The sequence below is a fragment of the Elephas maximus genome, chromosome 21 (genome assembly GCF_024166365.1).
Source record: "Elephas maximus indicus isolate mEleMax1 chromosome 21, mEleMax1 primary haplotype, whole genome shotgun sequence".
Taxonomy (NCBI): domain Eukaryota; kingdom Metazoa; phylum Chordata; class Mammalia; order Proboscidea; family Elephantidae; genus Elephas; species Elephas maximus.
In genome coordinates this window covers 8,260,034-8,286,323 of record NC_064839.1, presented here as the reverse complement: position 1 = coordinate 8,286,323, position 26,290 = coordinate 8,260,034, and the positions used below count along the sequence as shown (strand labels likewise).

The following is a 26,290-nucleotide window of genomic DNA, read 5'->3' as shown; positions in this document are numbered from 1 at the left end:
TCACACCCTCCTTTTCAGCCCTGAGGTTAGGTACAGAAGTGTCTGAGGCCTGTAGGCTGTGCAGAATCGCTAATAGAAAGGATCCTTGTGGTTTCTTATTATAAATTATGTACTCTGCCTTATGGGTAGGTTGGTTTTTTTTTTTTCTCCCAAATCACAACTGTGAAGTATAAAAATTTAACTCAGCAAACTCTACAAGTGTAACCTGTGTTGTTGAAACATTCCTATTAATGTAATGCTGGGTTTGTTGGAAACTAGTCATATTTCATTTTATGCTTAGTTGCTCCCAAGTTTTAATATCTGCTATTTACCAAGTGGATTTAAGAAAGCTTCAAAATGTATACAAAAGAACAAAGATGAATTGCATGCAACAAACTGCCATATTCTTCTTGGTATATTAACGAAAAAATGACAACTTTACTGAAGATTCCTGTCTCTTGTGCCCTTTCTCTGTTTTGAAAACCCAAATTGGGTCACAGCAGAGTATTTCAATACCTGTGCCATTCGTCTTGAAGAGGTCTTTAAAAGATACCTCTCATTATGGTCTTTGTGCCATCAATCATTTAATTCTCAGTAAAGAGGAGCAGGTGCACTAGGAGACGGCGCCATGACATGTCTTGAGGTATGGGCTGGGCAGTTTTTCATGACTGACCCTGGGCAAGCAGTTGAAACAGAGTTTTCATTGTTTTCAGCACCAGTCACTCATCTTGCCCTCCTCAATGGGTTTGCTTCACTGGTTTTATTCCTTTACCACAATGTGTGTTGGATCAGGCCAGAACAGGGAAACAGAGCTACTAACAAGCTGGATGACCATGAATAAGGTGCCCATCCACTGTGACTCCCATTTCCTCATTTATACAATGAAGGAGTTGTTCAAGATCATCATGCATGTCTTAATTCTAAAATTTCCGTATTCTTAACACCATCAGATAAAATGGTGGTGGTCCATTGAAAACAATGGCCACGTTTATTTCATTCCCTCTGTCCATGTGCCTTTGCCACACGGCTTTGTAGCTTCTCCCATAAAAAGGTCTAGCGGTTTTTCCGTTCCTCAAGTCTGGGCTCCCTGTTACTTGCTTTGACCAATAGAATGCAGTAGAAGTGAATTTGTGCCAGTTGTGAGCCTAAAGCCTTCAGAGACCTCACATGCCCCCCTTGTGTTTTGGAGGCCTGTCTGGCTTCCATGAGAAGCTTGGTTGTGATAGCCTGCTGGAGGATGAGAGACCACATGGAGCAGAGATGAGCCATCCCAGCAGGTCCTTCCTGAGTGAGCACAGCCACCCAGCTCATACCACCCCAAATGGTCAGCCTGTAGAATTGTGAGTTAAATAAATTGCTGTTGTAAGCCACTGAGTTAGAGGTGGTTTGTTATGCAGCAAAAGCTAACTGGAACAATGCTCAGTTAGAGAGACAAATAGAAGTATTGTTTAGGCCATATTCTGTGATCTTCTGTGCAAAGAGAAGCAACGCCTGCATTCCAGTTGCTAACATTTTTCATTAAGTAGAAAAATGTTGAATAAGAAGAAGTCTCCCTAAAGATCAAAAAGATTGATGAGACGTATTTCTGGTGACGGGGTGAGGAAATACATACTCACACACTTATGTGGAGATTTTCTCTTGGTACACCAGTTTTGGAGGCTAATTTGGCAATATCCATCAATTTAAAGGTCTGAGAAGTTACTAGGAATTTATCCTACACATATACTTGCATGAGTGAAATATGTGTAAGGATGTTCATTGAAGCAAGAGACTAGAAACAATGTAAATTTAAGAAGGTTCTGGTTAAATAAATCGTTCACTATTTATATAGTGAGATACTATCTAAATGTTCAAATAGATATATGCTGATATGAAATGATAAATATGGGTGACATGAATGGCTTGCACTCATATATTACCTTAAAGGTTGGTGGTTCGAACCTACCCAGTGGCACCATGAAAGAAAAACCTGGTGATCTGAGTCTATAAAAATTACAATGAAAAAAACCCTATGGAGCAATTCTACTCTGCAATACATGTGCTCTCCATGAATTGGAATCAACTTGATGGCAATGAATTTATTTACTTATTTTGGTGAGGTATATTTCTCATTGAAAAAAGAAGTACAACAGTGTAATTTGCTCCCATGGAAGTCATATAAGCATAAATATGAATTCATCTTTGCAAAGGTGGGGTGGAATCCCGGAATTGGAATTTGATCCTGGAGTCTACTTTAACACCCAGGTCTAATTCACTATCCTGCTATGACCTCCTCTGGGTTTACGGAGAGCTCACTACCTGTGTACGTAGAATATTTCAAAAGAGCCGCTGCAGGGTCTTCTACTACAGCTTAAGAACTCCAGGCCCCAGGGAAAAGGTTGCTTTCCACTAAGGCTTGACATCTAGCCAAGAGCAGGGTCCTGCAGGAATGGGCTACAAGACGAATACCGAGGAAGTTGTTTTTTTTCCTATGGGCTGTCCTGACACTGCTGATGCCCAGTCCTAGGGAAATGACATGGGAGAGTGCAGAGCATGGGCTTGGAATTGATAGGATAAGCTCCCTGTGATCCGGGCATCATTTCCACTCAGAGCACCTCTCATTCCAGCTGCAGTCATGGTGGGCAGTTCCATCACACAGACAATCCCCTCAGAGCTCAGTGGGTTATAGTCCATCAGCTTTCCTGGGCCAGGGTCTCCTCCAAAGCCGTGGTGCAGCCCAGCTTGAGGGGGTTACTGCCCAGTTTCTCATCCTCCAGAGAGGCCATTCTGAGACACATTCTACACAGCTTTTCAGAGGGTCCCCAGTGAGACTGAGCCCAATTGCCCATAGCAGTAATCAGCTCAATTACTTGCTTTGTGTTGACTCTTCCTTTCTACCTTGTCTCACTCTCCCTACTCCCTCGCTCCTGTTTCCTGGGATCACCTCCAAGTAAACTACTTGCACTCAAGTCTTTGCCTCAGGTTCTGATTTGGGGACAAACCAATACAGTTACTCAGCTTTCCTGAACCTTGGTTTTCTCATCAGTAAGGGTGACTATATTTATATGGCAACCCCATAGGTGTCAGAGTAGAACTGTGCTCCACTGGGTTTTCGGTGGCTAATTTTTTGGAAGTAGATTGCCAGGTCTTTTTTCTGAGGTGCTTCTGGGTAGACTCAAACTACAACCTTTTATTTAGCAGCCAAGCAAGTTAACCATCTGCACCACCCAGTACTCCACACATGGGGCCGCCATGAGTCAGAACTCAAAGGGAACTGGAAATATATATATATGTGTGTGTGTGTCTGTGTACACACACACACACACACACACACACATATTACTGTGGGAAATGAAGTATCTATCATCCATTTATCTATCAGGCACACTGTAGGTGTTCAACAAATAATAACCATTTCCTAGCCAGGGAGCATTCTTCCCTCAATCCTGACTGAGCCTCTTCCTGAGACTGTGAATCTCTGCTCTAGACTCCTGGAGCTCTGCCTCTTATGAGCAAAGGCATGGTGGAACACAGAAGTTTAGTTAGTAAAGCATGTCTCAGCATTTGAAATTTACTCCTTGACCTTCAGCCTTCTGTCGGCCATGACTTGCAAGTTTCATTTCCGTGAAAAACAGCAGGCTTTTCAAAAGGAAGCTTGGGGAGCAGTGGCAATGTGCCCAGTTTTACCACGTCGTCCTGACTTTTAGGGGAAAACCTGCTCAGCTCTTCCATTAGCAGCCCTGTTGGTGGCCCAGGCAATGGTTTTCAGAAGCAAGCAGCAGGAAATTCAACGAGAAGCTCTTGTGTATGTGGCAGAATAAAAGATCTTAGTTGTCTGCCTGTAACTGGTGATGCTGGCAGGTAGAATTACATTCATGTTAACCACACTTTTGGTTAATTAGGTATCTCTTTAACCCTGGTGACACAGTGGATAAGTGCTATGGCTGCTATCCAGAAGGTCAGCAGTTCAAATCCACCAGGCAATCCTCGGAAACTATATGGGGCAGTTCTACTCTGTCCTATAGGGTCGCTAGGAGTCGGAATTGACTCAACAGCAACAGGTTTGGTTTTTTGGTGGTTTTATTCCTTCTGAATGGCCCATGCATCCTAATATATTTCTTTGGAGAAAATAGATTTATTCAATGAAGCAGTGATTTCCTAGGTTGTCATGTACTGTGAGAATAACCTAGGATATGTGTGTGTGTATGAAAGAGAGAGAATTATGGACAGAGGGAGGAGAAGATGGTTCGTCAGTGACATTTCACTCCCAGGTGCTCTGGCCTATGGCCCTTTTCTCAGATACTGATTTGACCAAGATTCAAAACCCCCATTTTTGGAACTCTGGAACTTTAATAAATTTCCACTTTGTATTAAATTTTTTGCAGACTTGTCTCACGTACTGAGTGAGATCTCCTCAAGGGTCGGGAGTTTATCACGGGTTTTATTCCCCATGCTCTGCTTCTCCTTTCCCCATCCCCAATGCCTCACTCAATTTGAATCTCACAGGAGATGCTCAGAAAGGTTTGTGGATCACATTGCTTTGCACATCGTATTGACAAGTGAGGTCCCTAGTGAGTTTGGCCTTGTCAGCTCTGGGGAGGCGGGGACCAAGTCCAACTTGATCACAACCTATCTCCAGTGCTTGGGCTGAGTGAAGGATCAATACCCATTCAATGCATGATTAGATGAATGAATGAATATGAGTTAGAGATCAAGGGGTTGATTCTTTCTCCAACGGCTTTCAGTGTCTGGCTCATAGTAGGTGATCCTAGAAGTGGGCTGGATAAATAAGTAAATGATGACTAAACGGAATGATTAGATGGAAGCTGACCTCTCAGGAGTCTGCCTGGTTCTCTGCCCGGTGCTGAGTCACCGCTGATTTAATTTGAAAGGAACCTACTCTCACTCTTCCCTGCCAAGTCTAGGTGTGTGATTAGGTAGGAGACCACTGGGCCCTGGTACCTGTTTCTGAAAGCAGTGACACGGAGCTCAATAAAACTTTTTTTTTTTTTTTTTTTTCTTCCTTTGGCTCAGGGAAGAGCCAGAGGCTCAGTGAAATAAGCTCCAAGTCTGTGACAGGCAGCTGGGATCCGTGGGTTAACATCACATAAAGGACTCAAGGTAATATTTCTCACAGATCAATGAGCAGCAGTGTGAGGGTAGACACTTCCTTTGAAAGGTATCCACGTGTGAATTCCATACTGCCAGGCCCAGGAGAGGAAGGAAAAGAAGAAAATGTTTTTTCTTTGACTGGTCTGTCTCTAAGTGGGAGACCAAATAAATTGCAATCTTTGGATGGATACGGTGATCCCAGAGAGCCACTTTCCTGCTCTGGACCCTGCATTAAGCCTGAGTCCTGAGGGTGAAGACAGAGGGAAGAGTTGGTCCCTGCATCATATCATGGTGGAGGAAATCAAGATCCAAATGGGAGTCCTGTACCCTCACTTGTTTGGAGCTGAAGGATGAGAAGAGGCCTTGCTGACTCAAAACAGGATGCAGGCATGTGGTTAAAAATTGGGCCACTTTTGACTTTCTAACTTCATCCACAGCAGGATTCAAATATCTGGCCCTCAGGGTAGGTGTGGATCAAAGCTTTCCCCTGACATCCTGATGACATCATCGTAGTCATACACATACTGCCTGTCATTCCTGATAGCGCAGCTTTGGATACAGGAAGCAATAAAGAAGCATTAAGCAAAACCAGCTCTAACCCTTTATGATCTGGAGGTGTGGCGATGCTGCCCTAGAGGAGGAGTTCTGGGTGGCAAGTTTGGAGACCAGGGTTCCAGTCCTCAGAGCTTGGGCTTGTTTGTTTGGACTTTAGAACTACTAAGGTCCTCTCCAGCTCTACTGTTTTATGAGTCTGAGTAGGACATGTTTCTGTCCCCTGTGCTGTCCTCCTGTGAGGTAGGCATGGCTGCGGGAGGGATGGTTTGTTTCACTCATCACGTTGTATGGCCACGGCTCCAAGTAATGTGCTGTCTGTTAGGCGACATCAACTCTCCCTCTTTCGTGGTGAATGAGCCAGATCATGGGTGTTTCAAATATTAGACTTCTCCTTGTTTTCCTTTCCTTCCACATTTTTAAGCTTAGCATCAATGGTAGCCTAATAGCAGAAACATGAGAGGGAAAAAAAGTTGATGGTCTGCGAATTACATTTTGTGTGCAATTAACCTCTGTGGTAGGCTGCTTATCTGCAAATTTGCCAACGGAGAAGCCAGCCTTCTCAACAAAGAATTACACAATTATAGGCTGGGGCAGGAATGGTTCTCAAGAGATCTGCTAGTGTAGCCCCAGACAAGACGTATCCCCATTTTGCAGATAAGGAACGGATTCTGGTTTATGAAGCCAAGAGAATAAGAAGACCTCTTTCCTTGGATTGCCTCAGCAGGCAAGATTTGTCTCGAAGACAAAGAGTCATGGCTAAGAAGTGGTAAGGGAGGAAGATGGATAGAAAAATGGTGCTTTTCCTGGCTTCTGCTACCCACACCAGGTCCAAGCCTAACTCCCAAAAGACCTGGAAATTAGTATTACATTGCTGTAAAATCATTCTTCTTTCATTCAGCAAATAATCTTTGAGTGAATTTTCTGTGCCAGATATTGTGCTAGAAGACGAAGATATAACGGCCAACAAAATATAGGGTCTCCAGACTTCGTTCTGTTGTACACAGGGTTGCTATAAGTTGGAACTGACTCAGCGGCACCTAACAACAACAGACTTACTGACCTGACAGAGACTGAGGAACCCCCAAGACTGTGGCCCCCGGATGCACTTTTAAGTCAGAACTTAAGCCACTCCTGAAGTTCACCCTTCAGCCAAAGATTAGACAGGTCTATAAAGCAAACAATAACACACGTCAGGAACGTACTTCTTAGTTCAATCGTGTACAAAACCAAATGGGCAACACTTGCCCGAAAGCAATGATGAGAACGCAGGAAGGGACAGGAAAATGGATGAATGGACACAAGGAGGTGGGGTGGAAAGGGAAAGGGGGAGAGTGCTGACACACTGTGGGAATCGCAACCAATGTTGAATGGGAAACTAATTTGCTGTATAAACTTTCACCTAAAGCACAATAAGAATATATACACATAGGGCCTCTCTCCTCGCAGAATTAGGGAAGATAGATATTAAGGAAACAAACAAGTGTATCACCCTTGTGGAAATGGTAAGTGACACAGAGAAAAACGGGGTGCAAAAAGAGTATATAATAATTAGTTGATTATTTAGATTGAGGAGTTAGGAAAGGCTTCTCTGAGGAAGAGATGTTTAAGCTGAAGTCTGAAGCATGAGTAGGAGTTAGTGAGACAGAGAATGGTAGAATGTTCCAGACAGGGAAAGCAGCATAAATCAGGCCCTGAGGTGGCAAGGTGACTCGGTCCATTTAAGAAATGATAAGGCCAGTGTGGCTGGAGTGTGGCAACTGGTAGGGGGAGAGGCATTTGAGAAGTTTGGAGAAGGTGCTCAGATCCAATCAAGAGTGGCTTTGTAGACCTTGGCAAGAAGTTTGGACTTCATCCAGAAGCAGTGGGAAGTCTTTGAAAGCAACACAGTCCAATCGAACACTTAGGTATTCTATAATTTGTGATGGTCAGTATGGTAGCCAGTAGCCCCATGTGACATTGAGCACTCAAAGTTTGACTAGTGTGACCTAGGAACCAAATGTTTAATTGTGTTTAATTTTAACTTAACTTTAAGTAGTCACATTTGGCCAATGGCTGCTGCATTAGATAGTACAGCTTTGAGGGTCTGAAGTGATGCGTTCTTGTCACTTTCTCAGGTAAATCTGATCTGATTAATCTTCTAAAAAGGTCATTCTGACTCCAGTTTGGGGAATGAACAGTAGAGGCTGGGGGTGGAAAAGGAGTGGCCGGTTAGGAGGCTAGAGTTGGGATGGAGGCAGTGGATACGGGGAAGTTAGACCCATCTGCACTGGATTCTCAAGTAGAATCACAGGGATTGGTTATGGAGAGGATGCAGGGGAAAGAAAAGGGAGGTAGAGAGGTGTCAGGGATGATGCCCAGGGGTCTGGGCTGAAAAAGATAAATGAGGTACCATTCAGCACATCAGGGAGAAGAAGGAGGCAGATCTGAGAGTTAGGGTTGGGGAAGGAGTGCGTAGTTTTGAATATTGAAGTGTTGTGATGCTGGTTGGACATATAAGTAGAGATGCCAATGGGAGCTGCATATGGAGTCAGGAGCTCAGAACACATCCCGTGCACATTCTGGGCCTCAAAGGCTAAGTATCAAGAGAAGGAGGCTAAACATGACATTGATTGAATATGAGAGGATTTGAGACAAATAGTGAGGTTCAAGTCAGGAGGTATTTGGTGCTTTCAATTAACAATGTCTATTTTGAAGCTGTTAATCAAATGCTAGAGAAGCAGGTCGTCCTCATGTATCTACTCAAACACAAACATTTACTAAGTAAGTACTTTGGGCAGTTGCATTACATTGTTTCTCAAAGCATAGACCAAATAGTATTAGTGGTATGAAAGATGATTTTAGATAAACACAAACACAGCATTAAATAACATGAAAACATGTCTTGAGAAAGTTATTCCCTTTTCCAATTTCTTCCACTTTTCTGATGACAGAAGAAGAAAGTTTCAGTTTGTTGTAAGCATGTCCTTAACACCTACCTATCTGTTGCTAATTTCCATTTCGAACAAAGAGAGAGTAGTTCTTAAAGTCTGAGCCCTTAGCAGGCAGTAGTATCTGTTGTTAGGTGCTTTCGGGGTGGTTCCAACTCACAGTGACCCTATGTATAACAGAACAGAATGTTGCCTGGTTGTCTTAATCTGGGTTCTTTAGAGGAGGAAAACCAGTAAAGCATGTATAGATACATGTAGAGAGAGAGACAGAGAAATTTACTTCAAGGAAATGGCTCACACAATTATGAAGAAATGGCTCATGCAATTGTAGGGGCCGGCAAGTCCCAAATCCATGGATCAGACAATAGGCTTAAGACCTCTCTTGGCCCACATGGTTGCAGGGGCTGATGAACCCAGAATTTGCAGGTCAGAAGACCGACTGGAGGCCTCTGCTGGCTTACTTCCCAAGAACCAGAAGTCAGAGGAGGAGAAGATTGCAGGAGAGAGAGAGAGCTTTGACAGAACATCAAGTAAACCCTCCTTCCAACTGATTGGCTGCTCACATCAGATCAAAAAATGAAAGACGGTTATATTGAGTCTGCCAAACCATCAAGAATCATAGCCTAGCCAGGTTGACACATAATATTAACTGTCACACTGGTTCATGCATCATTCTCACAATCATTGCTATGTTCGAGCCCATTGTTGTAACCACTGTGTCAATCCATCTCATTGGGGCTCTTCATCTTTTTCACTAACCTTCTATTTTACCAAGCCTGATGTCCTTCTCCAGGGATTCATCCCTCTTGATAACAATAATATCTAGCAAGTTAATAACATTATTTTGCTATCATTGTATTTATTTTAGTTACACTTTGTTTTAATACTAAAGATAATGTCTATTTTGAAACAACCTCAAATTTACAAAGAAGTTCAGTGAATTTACAGAATATTATCCTGAACCATTTGCGAGTAAGCTGCCAACATGATGTCTGTCATCCCTGAATACAGGGTAATTCCCATAAACAAGGACATTCTTTTTCAAAACCACAATACAGCTATTGATATTTAACTACCATTTAAGCCACAGACTCCATTCAAGTTTCACCAATTGTACCAAGAATGTCCTTTATGGTAAAACAATCTAATCCAGGACCAGCAATTATATCCACTTCTCATATCTCTTTAGTCTTCTTCAGTCTGGAACCTTTCCTAAGTCTTTCCTTGGCTTTCACAACCTTGATGCTTTTAAAGTTATTGGGTAGAGTGTTCCTCATTTTGGGTTTGTCTGACATTTCTTCATGATTATATTCAAATCATGCATCTTTGGCAAAATATCACAGGGAGGGAAGGAAGGAAGGGAGGGAGGGAGGGAGGAAGCTAGAGCTACTTTCTGTTCATGGCTAACATTGATTTTTCATTTATACGAGATTATAGAATAAAATTTCTTTTAAAAATGTGTTTATTTGGGTTATACAGAGAGCCTGAATAACAGGACAACTTTAAAAATCGTAGGACAGTTGGTATTCTAATAGCTGAAGTTTGGAAACATTGCCGTGCCTGAGGCGTGTGGGCAGAAGCAGCCTCTTTCCATTTATTTCAGCTCTCTGGCCTAAGAGCCTCTCTGCCATGCATATGCAGCTTGGCTAACATAGCACACGAAGTCCACATGCGTGTTGCTGTGGATCTGTCCCCAAAGCAAAAGGTGTACACAGCAGAGAGCCCCCGCCCTGTCAGCCGTGATTTATGAGTTCCTGTTTTTGTGCTGGAGGAACGGAGGTGCAGGGTTGGCTGACTCAGCACCCTGAGGGCAGCCTGTCCTGAGATCATGTCTGCGGAGTCACTGTCCAGACCTGGGGCCCCAGAGTGCTACATTTTTCACTCCTGGCCCAGCTTCTACGCTTCCAGCACTTCTCCCCTTTTTTTCTGCTCTGTATGGGGGAGACACCCTCCCCTTGCAGCCCAGCCCACATAGCTTGCTCTCAGCGCAGTTTAAACAACTGTGAGGCTTATCCGGGTGCCCTATTCAATATGCATGTCCCTTTTGGTGTCTCTGCCCATGATAGCCTTCCCTCATTCTGCAGGAGTCTGTCCTAGAAGGGCAGAAAAAGAGGACCATCAGATTCAAGTCCCCATTCTCTCTGCCACCGATGTGCGTTTGAGGCAGAGAGAGAGCTTGAGCAAGTCATTAAACATGTTCAAGTCCATTTCCCTTGAGTGAGCCTCTGGACTTCTAGACTGTCCTGAATCAAATGCCCTTTATCCTAGGAACACCCTGACCTGCACTTGGGAAATTCTCCATTATTATTACTGAAGGGCAGTTCCTATACCCACACCCTACCATGGAAACTGAGGGATCCAAATTCTTTCCACCTTCCCTTCATCCCTCCATCCCAGACAGGGAATAGGAAAGTGAGCTAAGCTCAGCCAATTAGATGCTCCCTTCTGTGACCTTGCCATTGGGTAGAAGCTGGAGGAGCCACCTGAAGGTCAGATCCTTGGTCAAGGAGGTGGAGAGCATGCATCAGACATCCTACTGCATGACCTTGGCTTCTGCCTACACCAAGCCCTGTTCTCTGGCCTCCAAGTGATTCTTTGAATCCCTCATATTCTTTCATTACATTCCTTTTTCCTTAAGAGAGCTACAGCCTGTTTCTGTTTTTTGCAATGAAGAGTCTGACTGACACAGCCCCTGCCTGTAAGACAAGAATAGTAATATCTACCTAACAGGCATTTTTGTGATGATTACATGAGAAAGCATGCCAACACTCCTAGCTTGGTGCCTAGAATACGAAAATTAAGTTTACAGAAAGCTTCCTATATGTCAGGCCCTGAGATAAACAGGATAGAACCTTAGCTCCGGCAATCCTTGGCCGCTTGCCAAGGCCACACTGTAGTAAGATGCAGAACTGGGCTTTGTTTCCAGGTCTGTGCAATATTAGAACTCCTCATCAATGCTCCTCCTTTCTCATACCTATCTTCACCTGCCCAACTCACCTTGGAGGGCTATTAATATGAGTTTGAAAGTAAAATTAAGGGCAGTTGTAGGGACCATGAATCCAGGACACAGCCCTCAGGGTAAGACCCCATGGGTATTACCTCTAACTGATATGCTCAGTTGAAGTGTGTTTGCCTGATTCTGCTGCCCTGTAATATCTCCCAGGCACTAGACTGTGAGCTGGGACAAAACTCGGTCAAGGAAGGCAGCCAGTGTTGCTTTGGGTCTCACAGGCTAGAAGCCCCTTGAAAACGTGGCTTGGGTGAGAGAGCACAGCCCAAAATGGGGACGCAGGGTGTGAGTCAACTGAAGCAAGGTCTTTGCAACAGCTGTGAAGGTTGATGAGAAGTTTCTGTGGGATAGAGTTGGGGAAGGGAAAGAAGTGGGTGGGGGAGGGGCGAGGGGGAAGGTGGCCTACATGCGGTTGCAGCCTCTGCTCCACCCCATTGACTAGAACAGCCAGCTGGCCACTGAGAGGCTCCAGCTCAGTTTTGGAGTGTCCTGGGATGTGTGGAAACCCCTCCAGCAACACCAGGGCCATGAAGATTCTGATACCTCCATCTCTGTGGCATCTACTTCATACCGGTTGCAAAGGTCAGCCTCTAAAAACAGCTTTCAGAATATGAATTTCTGAACCTAAGAAGCAGGACAGGTGTGATTGTTAAGGTTGTGTGTCAACTTGGCTGGACCAAGTATTTTTGTTGTCGTATAATGATATGATCACCTCCATGATGGGACCTGCTGTGAGTAGCCAATCAGTTAGAACGGAGTTTCATTGGGGGTGTGGCCTGCATCCAATATAGATGGACTTTCTGGTAAGGCTCTTGGGCTTTTGCTTGCACTGGATCCTGCAGGTGGTTCCTGTTTGTTTGACCTTCGGTTCTTGGGACTTGAGTTAGCAACTTAGCTGCCATCTTGCCTGCCAATCTTGGGATTTGTCGGTCTTCAAACCATTTCATCAAGACTCTCTTTACTTCCCCATCACTTGGCTTTGCTTTCCTTTGTTGGCTTCTTTCTCAGGCAGGCTTCCCCCAGGTGGTGGCAAACATGGCCCCCAACAGTCCCAGGCCTATATTTTCCAGTTCAGCCACCACAGCAGGAGAGTACTTCTTTTCCAATGGTTTCCAGCCTGACTTCTGAGCCTGATTCTTATTGGTCTGACTTCGATCATGTGCACATCCCTGAGCCAATCACCATGGTTGGGTATGGCCTGCCCTGATTGGCCATGCTTTGAAACATGTCCCCCTGGGAGCTGGGCAGAGTGGGGTCAACCTCACCCAAACAGTATGGACAGAGCATGGGTAGATGGCCATTACAGCCTTCTGGCTTTTTGGTGAGCGCCTTCCCATCATTGAAAGAAAGACTGGCCTTTCCACCATTGAAAGAAAGACTCTTTACTACCTTGCTCTCGTCCAGATGAACTCTGATAGAATTTGGAGAAAAGGAGAAGGAACTTTGTTCTGAGAGCAGAAGAAACCCTGTTAGATTTTGCACAGTGGCCCATTTTTACTCCTGAAGACTCTCCTTGCTTCCTGAGGTTCCAAAACCAAACCAGTTGCCATCAGGTCAATTCTGACTCATGGCAACCTTATGTGTGTCAGAGCTATGCTCCGTAAGGTTTTCAATCACTGTGATCTTAGGGAAGTAGATCGCCAGGCCTTTCTTCTGAGGCATCTCTGGGTGAATTTGAACTGCCAGCCTTTTTCTTTGTAGCTGAGAGCCTGAGCATTTAACAGTTTGCACCACCTAGCAACTCTTTCCTAAGTATCAGGGCTGCCTTTTTTCTCTTGTGTCTTTTCTCCTCTGTCCCAGGGACTTGAACATAATAGATTCTCAGGGAAAGTTGTTGAATTTAATTGTAGAATACTGACAGGAGAAAGCAAAGGAAGACAGTAGGGACTGCCAGCCAACTTATAGCGCCATCTAGTCGGAATCTCTGCGTGGTGCAGATGGATAACACGCTTGGCTGCTAACCGAAAAGTTGGAGGTCCTAGTCTACCCTGAGTCTCTTCTGAAGAAAGACCTGGTGACCTACTTCCGAAACATTGCTGTTGTTCCTCGCTCTCAAGTTGTTTCTGACTCATGCAACTCCATGTGTGTCAGAGTAGAACTGTTCCATAGGCCTTCGAGGCTGGAAAAACTAACCTCTGAAAACTGTGTGGTGTACACTTCTACTCTGACAACATAGGAGTCACCATGAGTCAGAGTCGACTCAACAGCACCTGGTTTGGTCGGAGCAGAGTGGACACCTGTTTGTAGTCCCAGAGCCCTGCATTTTATTGGGCAGACCAGTGTCCTGACCACCTTCCCTGCCTGATCCATGTCGCCGAACACTACAGTTGGCCTTTACCCTACAGAAGGGAGAAAAGCAGAAGATGGCAGCGCCTCCACGTCTGCTCTGTTCTGAGAAATGAAAGCAGAGACGATGTCACTCAGGGTAAGAGTCAAGTCCAAGGCACTCCCTCTTCCTCAGCAAAGCTCTGGGCTATAGAGCTGGCTGCAAACGTTAACTGGGCACAACTTAACTTTATCTGGCTGCCTTAGCTCTGCTGTAATAATCCATAAGGTACGGAATGTGTACCAGACGCGAGTTTATTGTGTAAAAGGGTAGTTACCAGCTATATCTTAATCACGCTAGTTGAAGTTTCAGAGCAGGTGGGTTTCCTTTTCGAGCCTCATTTTATTACGTTTCATTAGCATCATGTTAACGGCAGCCCAATAGCAGAAACTCTGGAAGTTAAAACAATTTTCTGATAGCTCAACTACATTTTCTGTGCCGTTAACTCGAATACTAGCCTGGTTAGTGAAGATTTCTTTGCTGACTGAAATGTGCCTTCTCTCTTTTGTGCCTGCAGAAATTCCTGAAGTACCCGACAAACCCAGGTTCCAACATTTAGAAGAATTTTACCAAGCTGATTGTTTCCCTGGCCTCCAAAGAATCTTGGTCTAAAGATATGGCTGGTTCTAGGCCCCAAAATGGTCCTCCTCACTTTTCTTCCTTCCTTCCTTCCCTTCTTTTCTTGCCTACTCCAAAATGAATTTGAAGTGGCTTATAAAGTATATACAACCTGATAAAAAATAAATGCAACCACAGTAAAGAAATGCTTGGATTCAAATCCCCACTCTATCACTTCCTAGCTCCACGACTTTGGACAAGTTTTACCTTTCTAAGCTGCAGTTTCTTCATCTCTAAAGCAGAAAGCATAGTTTGCTCCTCAGAGCTGCTGTGTAGGTTGCATGTTAAGTGCTTGGGGAGGCCTGTGGGGCTGGGGTGAGTGAGGGAGAGCAACGAGACTGCAGGTGGAAAGGGAGGCAGGGTCAGATCAGGCAAGTCCTTGAGGTTCATGGTCAGGACCAGGCTTTTGTCCTAGGGGAGATGGAGGACCTTAGGAGGGTTGTGAACAGAGAGCAGAGCTGTTGTAAAATATGACTCTGGTTGTTGTGTGGAGGCAGACTCAGGGAGGAGGGGCTAGGGCAGAAACAATGACCAGTAAGGAGGTTACTGCAAAAGACAGTGGCGGCTTGGACTCAAGATGTGGTGAGAGCTCAGGTGGGATCTATCTGAAAGGCAGAGCAGCAGGATTTGCTGATAGACTGGATGGGAATGTGAGAGAAAGAGAAAAGCCAAGGACAGGCTTAGGGGTGAGAGAGCACACACGCTCACTCTGCCAGCCCCAGCAGAGTCCTGACCCAGGCTTTCTGACCCCTACTCCAGAGCTCATGCCACCTGGCTCACTGTCCCCTGTGTAACGAGGATTCAATCTCTTAGGGTGTTGGTCACCTCAGCTCCTGAAAACATAATCACACCAGGTGAAGGACAGAAGACTGCTGGGAAATATCAGATGATCTCGAGGAACCAAAATTACTAACACCTAGAGTGTGTACATTTTTTTCCATATTCTTTAAAGTGTTTCACATGGTTTACCACACTTTTATTCCCATGCCATCCTGTGCATTAGATGGAGCATAATTGTTGTTAGTAGCCACCGAATCAGCTCTGATTCATGGCAGCCCCACGTATAACAGAAGGAAACATTGCCCAGTCCTGCATTGTCTTAGTCATCTAGTGCTGCTATAACAGAAATACCATAAGTGGATGGCTTTAACAAAGAGAAATTTATTCTCTCACAGTCTAGTAGGCTAGAAGTCCAAATTCAGGGTGCCAGCTCTAGGGGAAGGCTTTCTCTCTCTGTCAGCTCTGGCAAATTGTCCTTGTCATCAACCTTCCCCCTGGCTTAGGAGCTTCTCAACACAGGGACCCCAGGTCCAAAGGATGTGTTCTGCTCCTAGCACTACTTTCTTGGTGATATGAGGTCCCCATGTCTCTCCTCGCTTCTCTGTTTTATATCTCAAAAGAGATTGACCAAAGACACAACCTAATCTTGTAGATTGAGTCCTGTCTTATTAACATAACTGCCCCTAATCCTGCCTCATTAACATCATAGAGGTAGGATTTACAACACATAGGAAAATCACTATGAGTTGGAATCGACTCGAAGGCAGTGGATTTTGGATTTGAGGAAAATCTCATCAGATGACAAATGGTGGACAGTCATACAATACTGGGAATCATGGCCTAGCCAAGTAGACACACATTTTGGGGGGACACAATTCAATCCAGAACATGTACTACCCTCATGATTGTTAGTATGTTTGAGTCCATTTTTGTGGCTGTCGTGTAGTGCCTTCCAATATAATGGGCTCATCTTCCAACACTATATAAGACAATATTCTGTTATGATCCATAGGGTTTTCATTGGCTAATTTTCAGAAGTAGATTGCCAGACCTTTCTTCCTAGCCTGTCTTGATCTGGAAGTTCCACTGAAACCTGTCCACTATGGGTGACCCTGCTGACAAAACAGATGTTTTTAACTCGATGGTGCTGAAAGTTGGTTTCAGTAAACTGAAACCTGAAGAAGAGAAATGACACACCCAGAGCGTGTCCTTAGTTGTTACTACATGAGCATGAACAAAATAACAGCATGAAAATGTTGGGATCCTAATGAAGAAAGATGTTAGATAAATCCAAGATATAGTTACTTGATGAAAAGATACTTTTATAAAACCTAGTAATATATGTTTTAAGTTTGTTGTTGATTTTTAGGTGCTGTCGAGTTGGTTCTGATTCGTAGTGACCCTACGTACAACAGAACAAAACACCGCCCAGTCCTGCACCATCCTCATGATCATTGTTATGTTTGAGCCCATTGTTGCAGCCACTGTGTCAATCCATCTTATTGAGGATCGTCCTGTTTTTCTGTGACCGTCTACTTTACAAACATGATATCCTTTTCCAGGGACAGGCTCCTCCTGATAAAATATCCAAAGTACATAGATGAAGTCTTGCCGTCCTTTCTTCTAATGAGCATTCTGGTTGTACTTCTTCCAAGACAGATTTGTCCATTCTTCTGGCAGTCCATGGTATATTCAGTATTCTTTGCCAACACCATAATTCAAAGGCATCACTTCTTCGGTCTTCCTTATTCATTGTTCAGCTTTCACATGCATATAAGACGATTGAAAACACCACAGCTTGGGTCAGGCACACCTTAGCCCTTAATGTGACATCTTTGCTTTTCAACGCTTTTAAGAGATCTTTTGCAGCAGATTTGCCCAATGCAATGCATCATTTGATTTCTCGACTGCTGCTTCTGTGGGTGTTGATTGTGGATCCAAGTAAAATGAAATTCTTGACAACTTCAATCTTTTCTCCATTTATCATGATATTGCTTATTGGTCCAGTTGTGAGGACTTTTGTTTTCTTTTGTTGAGGCATAGTCCATACCGAAGGCTGTGGTCTTTGATCTTCATCAGTAAGTCCTTCAAGTCCTCTTCACTTTCAGGAAGCAAGGTTGTGTCACCTGCACATCACAGGTTGTTAATGAGTCTTCCTCCAATTTTGATACCAAGTTTTTCATGTAGTTCAGTTTCTTGGATTACTTGCTCAGCATACAGATTGAATAAGTATGATGAAATATACAAGCCTCAGGCACACCTTTCTTGACTTTAAACCACACAGCATCCACTTGTTCTGCTCAAATGACTGCCTCTTGGTCTAAGTACAGGTTCCTCATGAGCACAATTAAGTGCTCTGGAATTCCCATTCTTCGAAATGTTATCCATAATTTGTTATGATCCACACAGTTGAACACCTTTGCATAGTCAGTAAAACACAGGTAAACATCGTTCTGGTATTCTCTACTTCCAGCCAAGGTCCATCTGACGTCAGCAATGATACCACTGGTTCCACATCATCTTCTGAATCCAGCTTGAATTCCTGGCAGTTCCCTGTTGATGTGCTGGGCAGCCGCTTTTGAATGATATTCAGCAAGATTGATATTAATGATATTGTTTGATAATTTCCACATCTGTTGGACCTCCTTTCTTTGGAATGGGTACAAATATGTATCTCTTCTAGTCAGTTGGCCAGGTAGCTCTCTTTCAATTTTCCTGGCATAGACGAGTGAGTGCTGCCAGCTCACTTGAGTTTAAAATGTTATAAATGTGATTCCTCCCTCCCCATTTGTCTACTGATTTCTGGGAAAAAAATTCCAGATAGGAAAACATAATGGAATCAATATTTCAGCTTCTACTATAAAGCAATATGTTAAATGGACATTTCCTTGGTTAACTCCAGTAAGACTCCCAAGAATAAACATTATTATCTCCATTTTACTGCGAAGGTTAGTGATGCTGAGAGAGAAACTTTGGCCCTCAAATAACCTACATTCTAGTAGCCGTGTGATTCTGACATTCAATGGAATAGTCTTAATACAGCTGAGCCAGTGAGCTGTTTGTGTGCCACGTGCTATCCACTCAGAAGGGATGTCACGTCAGGGCTTATATCTCCAGGAGCCTTCTAATGTCAGCCCTAAATATGGATGTCAAAACACATTGCCCTCTGGGGAGGCTGCAGCCATCTCAAGATTGCATGTTTAAATGACAGAAACAGGAAAATACAGCTCTTGGATTTACAACAAAGAGCCCAAAGGTTTTATCTTGGGGAGAGCCGGGAATCAGAACAATAGAGGAGGCGGGGTGGGGAAGGAGGTGGAGGAAGAGGGAGGCTGCATTCCTGTGGTCCTGGAGGATCCTGCAGATAGTGGTGGGCCAGGCCTGCGGGTGGGAATCTGTCCCAGTTGTCAAGTCCTTGCCCTGTCGTTTGTCAAGCAAACAGGCAATGTCGCAGTAGGTTATGCTGGTGTTGAAGAGAACACCCTGGCGGAAAACACACATCTGAGATAGAAAAATTTTCCTCCTCCACAATTCAGTGGTTTTGAGGAAAAGAAGTTCCAGAAGGGATTGGTAGGCATGTGTGGATGTAAATTTCCCTCTCCATTCATGTCCCAGGGGGAGGCATTCTTCAGGGTTGCATGTGTTGGTCACAGACAGGGCTTCCCAGAAATCACATAGTGACTCTGCAGTATCAGTGCACTCCGGAGGCATCCAGGGAGCGAGAAGGCAGGCCAAGGACAAAGGGTGTAAATCAGAGGTTGCAAGCTGATTTCCTTGGATCAAATGTGGTGCCCATGGTCATGTTTGGGTTGGCTAGCTTAGTGTTCTAAGAGAATATTTAAATTGTGAATTAAAAAGAAAATGCACACAAAAATCCAGATTCCTGACTTTTCTGGAAAGATTGAAGATCTGGCAATTCTAGGCCCATTTTCCACCATGAGAAGTTGGCTGCCCCCTTTACAGAGAGCAGGGATTCTTCAATGTGTTACGTTTTTCACTCTTGTATTTAAATTATGTGTCCAGCTCTGTTGGCATTCAAGTTTGCAGTCCTGATTTAAATGTGGCATCCCAATCCCACTACTACCTGTCTGTCAGTTTGTCATACTGTGGGGGCTTGCTTGTTGCTATGATGCTAGAAGTTATGCCACTGGTATTTTAAATACCATCAGAGTCCCCCATAGTGGACAGGTTCCCGGGGAACTTCCAGATTAAGACAGGCTAGGAAGAAAGGCCAGTTCATCTACTTCTGAAAATTAGCCAGTGAAAGCCCTAAGGGTCACAACAGAGTATTGTCCAATATAGTGCTGGGAGACGAGTTCCTAGGTTGGTTGGAAGGCACTCAAAATACCCAGTGGCGGCAACAATAGACTCAAGCATAGCAGTGGTTGTGAAAATGGTGCAGGACCAGGCAATGTTAGGGTCTGTTGTACACGGGGTCACCACAACTTGGAGCTGACTCAACAGTTAACAATAACAGTCCCAAGTTCTTCAAAGTCACTCCCATTGAACTCCGCCGGTGGTCGCTTCCTTTTGCACTTTCTTCTCTCCTCCAGAGCCAAGCCCGGTGAAGGTCAACTTTGCAGGAAGTATTCTCTCCCTGGCTTTATTATTTTTTTTAAAGGAAAACATCCCACCTCTTTCCCTTCCTGTCTGACCCTGAATGAGAAGGGAACATAGCTTCACAAATGAGAGAGAAGCCATTTCGTATTTATTCTGAAGCCCCAGATGTATGGAGAGCCTCCCTCCTCCGCCCCCAGTTCTTCCTGCCTATTTCGCTCTTTAATAGCAAGAAAGGGCAGAATTTTAATAATCTCTCTCTGGAATGACTTTCTTCATGCATGAATTATTTCTCATTTACCAGGTTTGGGAGATGCCTTTTTTTTTCTTCCTTCCTATTTTGCTGTGAAAAATGATGACTGTTTTCATTGCTAGACACATTGCTGTCAGAACTCATGAGGCTGATGGTCAGGCCCGCTTTCTCACGGAATCCCTCTCCAGCAGCCAGCTCAGCTTGTCACATCCCTGAAATGGTGTCTTGTCGGGGCGTGTACAGGGCTGTCACAGTCATGGTGCCTAATGCACGTGTATGCGGTGGCTGCACTGCTGGCAAAGAACAAAGGCAGGGGAGAGGCCCTCGTGTAAGCCTCACAAAGTCCTTTTGGGAGTAAAACCCACCACTGCCATTGAGTCGATGCCGACTCAGTAGGTATTATTATCTTCTTTTTTACAGATGAAGAAACAGAGGCTCAGAGAAGCCAAGACACTTACCCAGTTTCACCTAGCTGGTAAACGACAGGACTGATATTTAAACCCAGCTATGCTGGCTCCCCACCCGTCAACCAGCATATCAGGCTGTTGTTCCTGAGGGGATTTCCTTGGGGGGATTTCATCCAGGACTCACCTTGAGGGACTGGGGGTGGGGCATGATTTCCGAAGTGTTTGGGTACAAGATGGTGCCGTGGGGGAGCCAGCAAGGCTGATCCTTCAAAGGCACGAAAGGATCCCCTTGAAAGTTCGGTGGTTTTGAGTTCCTGTAGCATCAGGCCCCACGCCCAACACTTCCCAGACTCGATGCCATTGAAACCTTGTTGTTGTGTGCCATCAAGTTGATTCCGACTCATATCGACCCTACAACACCCCTTTGAGGCACCTGGTGTTCATTCCCATTTTATAAATGCGAAGACAGTTTAACAGGGCTTTTGTGACTTGCCAGAGATTGAGTAGCCCATGGAAGGAATTTGAACTCAGGCCTGCCTGCTTCTGAGAACCACCATCTTTCCTGCTCTCTTAACTGAGACCTTTTGAGGGCAATCGTCCAGGGTGTGGTGCTCACTCACGGGGCACATGAAATCATTGCAGGAGTTTATGGACAAACACTAATGGTGTGTACTTACTATAGTATGTGCTAGAAAAAATATTTTGAAAACACGCCAAACCCACAGCTTTATAGCTACTATTACTCAGGCTAAGGCCAAATTTCATTTAAGTAAAATAAGTGAGTTGATTAACAAAAAACTTAAGTGGGTAACAGGAGAGGTGGTATTCAGAGGTGGCAAGAATTGTCAAGACAGTTAGTGAATGACTGAAGCTTGGGAAAAACAGAATAGTTCACTGGTGACATTAAAGAATGGGATTTTGTGTACTGCATGTCTACACCAGGGAAGCCGTAGAGGACATCCTTAGGGCATCTTCCAGTTTGCAATGTGATTGATTACCCCTCCTCTGGTAACTGCCCCCTCCCTTCCCACTCCCTAGCTTCTTTTTACAGAGAGAGGGGCCGTGTTCATTAAGCATCACTATGCCCAGTGGCTACATTTGGTTGGTGCAGGGTGGCCACCTGATGCTTGCTGGGCCGGTCACCTCCCACTGAACACAGAACAGCCCTAAGACACTGCAGGCTTAGTTGGATGCTCTGTTGAAGGGAGGGGACGTGAGCTGGGAAGCTGTTAATGACAGCCATTTTCTGCCTGGGGCAGGGAAGTGGACTTGGCTGCTCTGCTGGGTGGAAGCAGAATGAAGTAGACACGGTGAAAGAGGGGTGTTGGTGGTTCAGTAGTAGAATTCTCACCTCCCATGTGGGAGACCTGAGTTTGATTCCCAGTCAATGCACCTCACCTGCAGCCACCACCCACCTCTCTGTTGAGGCTTGTGTGTTACTTTGATGCTGAACAGGTTTCAGTGGAGCTTCCAGCCTAAGATGGACTAAGAAGAAAGACCTGGCAATCTGCTTCCTAAAATCAGCCAGTGAAAACCCTGTGGATCACCACAGTCCGATTCCCAATCCATAATGGGGATAACCAAAGACCAGGCACATGTTGTCCCATTGTGTATGGGGTCACCAAGAGTCAGAGCCTACTGAACACCAGAGCTAACAACAATAACAACAGACATTCTAGGACAAGCAGAGATAAGGTGCAGAGAGGGATTCCCCAGCTCCCTACAGGGCTCCAGTCCCTGCTTCTGTTCTGTCCCCAAAACCTAGTAGGTTCCATAAGACACTTCTGTATTCTTCCCATTATCTCCTCTATTTGCTGATCCCAACTCCAGCGAGGATCTGTTCGTTACAAGCCAAAGAGTTGCAACCTACACAAAGGTCTCTGAGATTGGCATAACCTTTAAACCTTTGCCAGTTCCTCTTCAGCATCTTCATGCCCTCCCCGCCTTGATCATGTCATGCTACCTGGGTGCTGTTTTAATATCCTATGGCCAGAATTGGAGAAAGGGTGTGCACGGCTGCTGTACCTCCCAGTGAGGGCCCTTTGGGATGAGACAGGCCTGTTCCACTTCTCAAAATGGCAATTAGGGCCAGTCTCCGCAGCCCCATCTGGAGGGCTGGAAATCTCGGCATGTGCCTGCCACTGCAGGAGGAGATGGGAGGTGTCTGCTTCTCTGGGTGGTAAGGAGGGGAGCCTCTGTAATGAGAGGAGGCAGGTCATTAGGCTGCTCACAGCCATATTTCTTTGCATAGGAGACTGTTCATCTGCTGAGCCCCCATATTCCTCTGGGCTCTCTTCACTGGTTCTCTTCCTTGGGAAGGCAGACTTTTGCCCCTATTTCTAGGAGGGATGAAGATTACACTTTCAGGGAACTCGAGCCTCAGTATTGAAGTATTTGCACAGCACAGTCTGTCTCCTGCCTAAAGGATATGTGCTGGATGCTGCTCGGCTTTGCTTGGTCAACCTCAGCTGTCCAACCCCATCACCAATTCCTTTCAACACAAACCCTTGGTATGGTCCAGCTGGTCTCCTCATGTGCCGTGTAGCTGGTGCTCCTGTACAGTTTCTCCTAGCCCCTCCTTGTCTGAAACCACCCCTCCACCACCATGGGGGTAGATTGTTGCCACGAGATTCCCCTCCCACCACCACAGGTGGCCACAGTGGAGGGATCTGGGGAGCCTCACAGAGGCACTAGTGAGCTGCGGAGCTAGACTGAAAGGGTTCATGGGCTTGGGGGCTGTGGAGTGAATTAGGAGCTGTGCAGGGTATGAATTCAGTGGGTGGGCGTATCCAGGCTGGATCATGTGCAGGTGGAACAAATGAAGTGGACCTGAGAGAAGTCAGGTGTGGGGAGAACAGTAGAGACAGAGGCCATTTGTCCGGGATCTTGTCAGCATTCCAGGTCAACTGTTCCTGTCCATCTTGACAACCAGCCACCTTTTCCTAACTTGGGTATCATGAAAGAAGCTTTTAAGTAGTCCACTTTTTAATTGAGGTGTAATTTATACACAGCAAATTGCTGAAATCATGAGCGGGTTGCTGTTTCTAGATACTAAATGATTCCCGATCAGCCATTTCCCCGCTTGATGACGATTTCACTGACCCCCGCTTGTTCATGCTGCCCCCACGTCAGCAGTGTCTCCTTCACTGCTCTCTCCCTGCCTGAGCGCCTCCCAGTCTGTAAGGCCGCCTGCTCCAAGGAGCCCTCCACGACTTCTCTAGTCCAGAGAGGCTTCCCTGTGCTCTGAACCTAAGGACGTGACTCTACAATGAAGCGGTTGAGTTAAACCAACATGAAATGTGCTTCCCCTCTGTGCCAGGCCTGTGCTGGGTGATGGGGAGGCAGACATGGATCCGCAGTCTGCCTCCCGGAGCTCACAGCAGAGGGGCAGGATGTAGAAAACCAACCGTAATGCAATGTGCAAGTGCTAAAACAATGAGGACTTTTCCTCCTGTTGGGGGTGGAGGGATATCCTGAGGGAAAGATGGAAAACGGGGTGACTTTGAAGTCTAAGGACAGATCAATTTTTCCAGGTACATAAGGGGGCAAAGACCTCCCATAGTCACAGTGCACAACTCAGGTCCTGCAGCTTTCTGTAGTCATTACTTGTCAGGAAAACCTCTCTCTCCCTGACTGCCCCCGCCATTGGTTTGGGGTGAAGAAACTGGTTGCTCCCTGATTTGGGGCTCTCTCATCTCCCCTTTGTTTCCCTCAGAATTCTTTCACCCTCTTCCTTGTCCCAGCTGCTTCAATTTCTAGTTTTCCTCCAGAAATGTAGGAGTTTCAGCACCTGGAAATCACACACACAAAATATGGTAACAAAACCAGTCCGGAAGTGTATTGAGATGTAAAGAAGAAAGGTGGAGGGGAGCCCTAGTTTCTGTAGAGTCCTATTATAAAAGGGCTAGAAATTGAAGCTAACAGGAATGGAGGCAGTATCCTGTAAAAGACAAAGTCTGGCAAACAGAGAAGCCCACGTGTAGCAATGGCCCAGCCTTAGCATCAAGGTGCCGAGTCAATGGTGGGCTTCCCTGATTTTGCAGAAAAGGGGAAGCAGCCTGGCTCATTTGTAAGAGGCTGTGGGGGCTCTGCTCCTGTCCTGTCTCAGCCAAGTCTACATTCCCTCAGCATTTTGCACAGTTAGGACTGTAACAAATGAAATTGATTTGAAAGTCACTGCTTAGTTACCCAGTCATAAAGGTTAGCATGATTGACTGCCAGCACCCACAGGAAATTGAGTGACAGACCAAAAATATATTGTGAGGTATTAAAGGGAATTCTGAACACAGCCCTTCTTTTCAAATATCTTTTTTCTTGACAAGAGTTTTGAAATAATCAGTGTTAGTGGGTGATATATGAGTGCCCTTAATTTCTTATATAAAAAAAAAAATTTTAGCTGTGAAAAATACAAGGAGCTTGCCTAATCTCGCCTTTGTCACCATCTACCCTTGGTGGTTATATGTGCATTGGTGCAACCTTCGGGGAGACGAGTTTGACAGAATCTATCAAAATGGTAAGAACACCTTTCCTTCCATCCAGCTGTCATAATTCTAGGCGTTCAGTTATTGTTATCTGTTGCTGCAGAACAAACCACTCCAAACTTAGTGGCTTAAAACAACCATTTATTATTATTGCTCACAGCTCTGTGGGTTGATGGGGCTCAGCTGGGCAATTTCCACTTAGAATCTCTCATCGGGGCCTGGGGATGTGATATGTGAAGTCTCGACTGGGCTAGACATCCAATATGGCTCACTTCCATGGCTGGCAGCTGAGAGGTCAGCTGGGGCTGTCGGCTGGAGCATCTTCACATGCCTCTCCATGTGGCTTGAGCTTCTCATAGCATGGCAACTGGATTCCAAGAGGGAGTGGCTCATGAGTAAGTGTTCCAAAAGGCGAACAGTGGAGATATCAGGCTAATTAAGGGTGATGTCCAGGATTGGCACAGTGTCACTTCTGTCATGTTCTATTGGTCACTTCAGTTGCTAGATTCACCTTCCCACCATTTGCCCCCACTCCCTTAGTATGTTCTTTGAAACGTTTTCCCAAATCCTTTCTTCTTGTTGTTTTATGAAATATCAGAACTCTTTTACATATATATATATCCCCCCCCCCCGCCATTAGAGTTCTTCGGCTCTAAGCAACAGAAACTGTTGTAAGCAGGAGAGAATTTATTGGGGGAGATGTTTGAGGAACCAGGCTTGGAACAGGTAGGGCGTACTCAGATGTTTCTCCTGTGTTCTGCTGCAGGAATGAATGAATTCTAAGATTGATTTTTGTCCTTGTTCCTCAGATCAAGAGTCAATGTCTCAGGGAGAGACCCTGGATGGATGGACAAGCTTAGGTCACGAACAAACCTTCCTCTCTGGAAAGTGGAGGAGAGACCTGGTAGAAGGAGCTTCCGGGGACTCTTATAGCTTCCATGGTCGGAGGGCAGGCACCTAGATTTCCACCCCAGCGTGATTTCATTCAGTGTGCAAGACGCAGTCTCCCAAAAGGGACAATGGATGCTGGGTGAGTAGACAGTGATGGATGTCCCCTCCACACTGTGTTTAGTTTCTAACGCCTCCTCCCAATGTTACACACTGCATCTGCCACCAGGTAGGGATCCATGGAGGTCCAAGGAGGAAGGACTTTAAAGCCAGCATACCTGGCTGGGTCACCTACCGGTTGGGTGAGCATGGATAATCACTTACTCTTTCCTGAACTTGGTTTTCTTACCGTAAAATAGGGATGCATAGTACCTGATTTTCAGGGTTCTTGTGGGGATTAGAGCTGATCTATATAAAG

The 26,290-nt window shown here is 45.2% G+C and overlaps 1 long non-coding RNA gene across 1 annotated transcript in view; it reads left to right on the top strand.

Annotated features, from left to right (window-relative positions):
• LOC126064882 (uncharacterized) overlaps positions 1 to 26,009 on the top strand; it is a 123,501-nt gene extending 97,492 nt beyond the window's left edge. Inside the window, exon 5 of the long non-coding RNA XR_007514668.1 lies at positions 25,794 to 26,009. This is a non-coding gene — a long non-coding RNA (uncharacterized LOC126064882). The remainder of the gene's footprint in view (positions 1 to 25,793) is intronic.
• Positions 26,010 to 26,290: the final 281 nt, after the last annotated feature.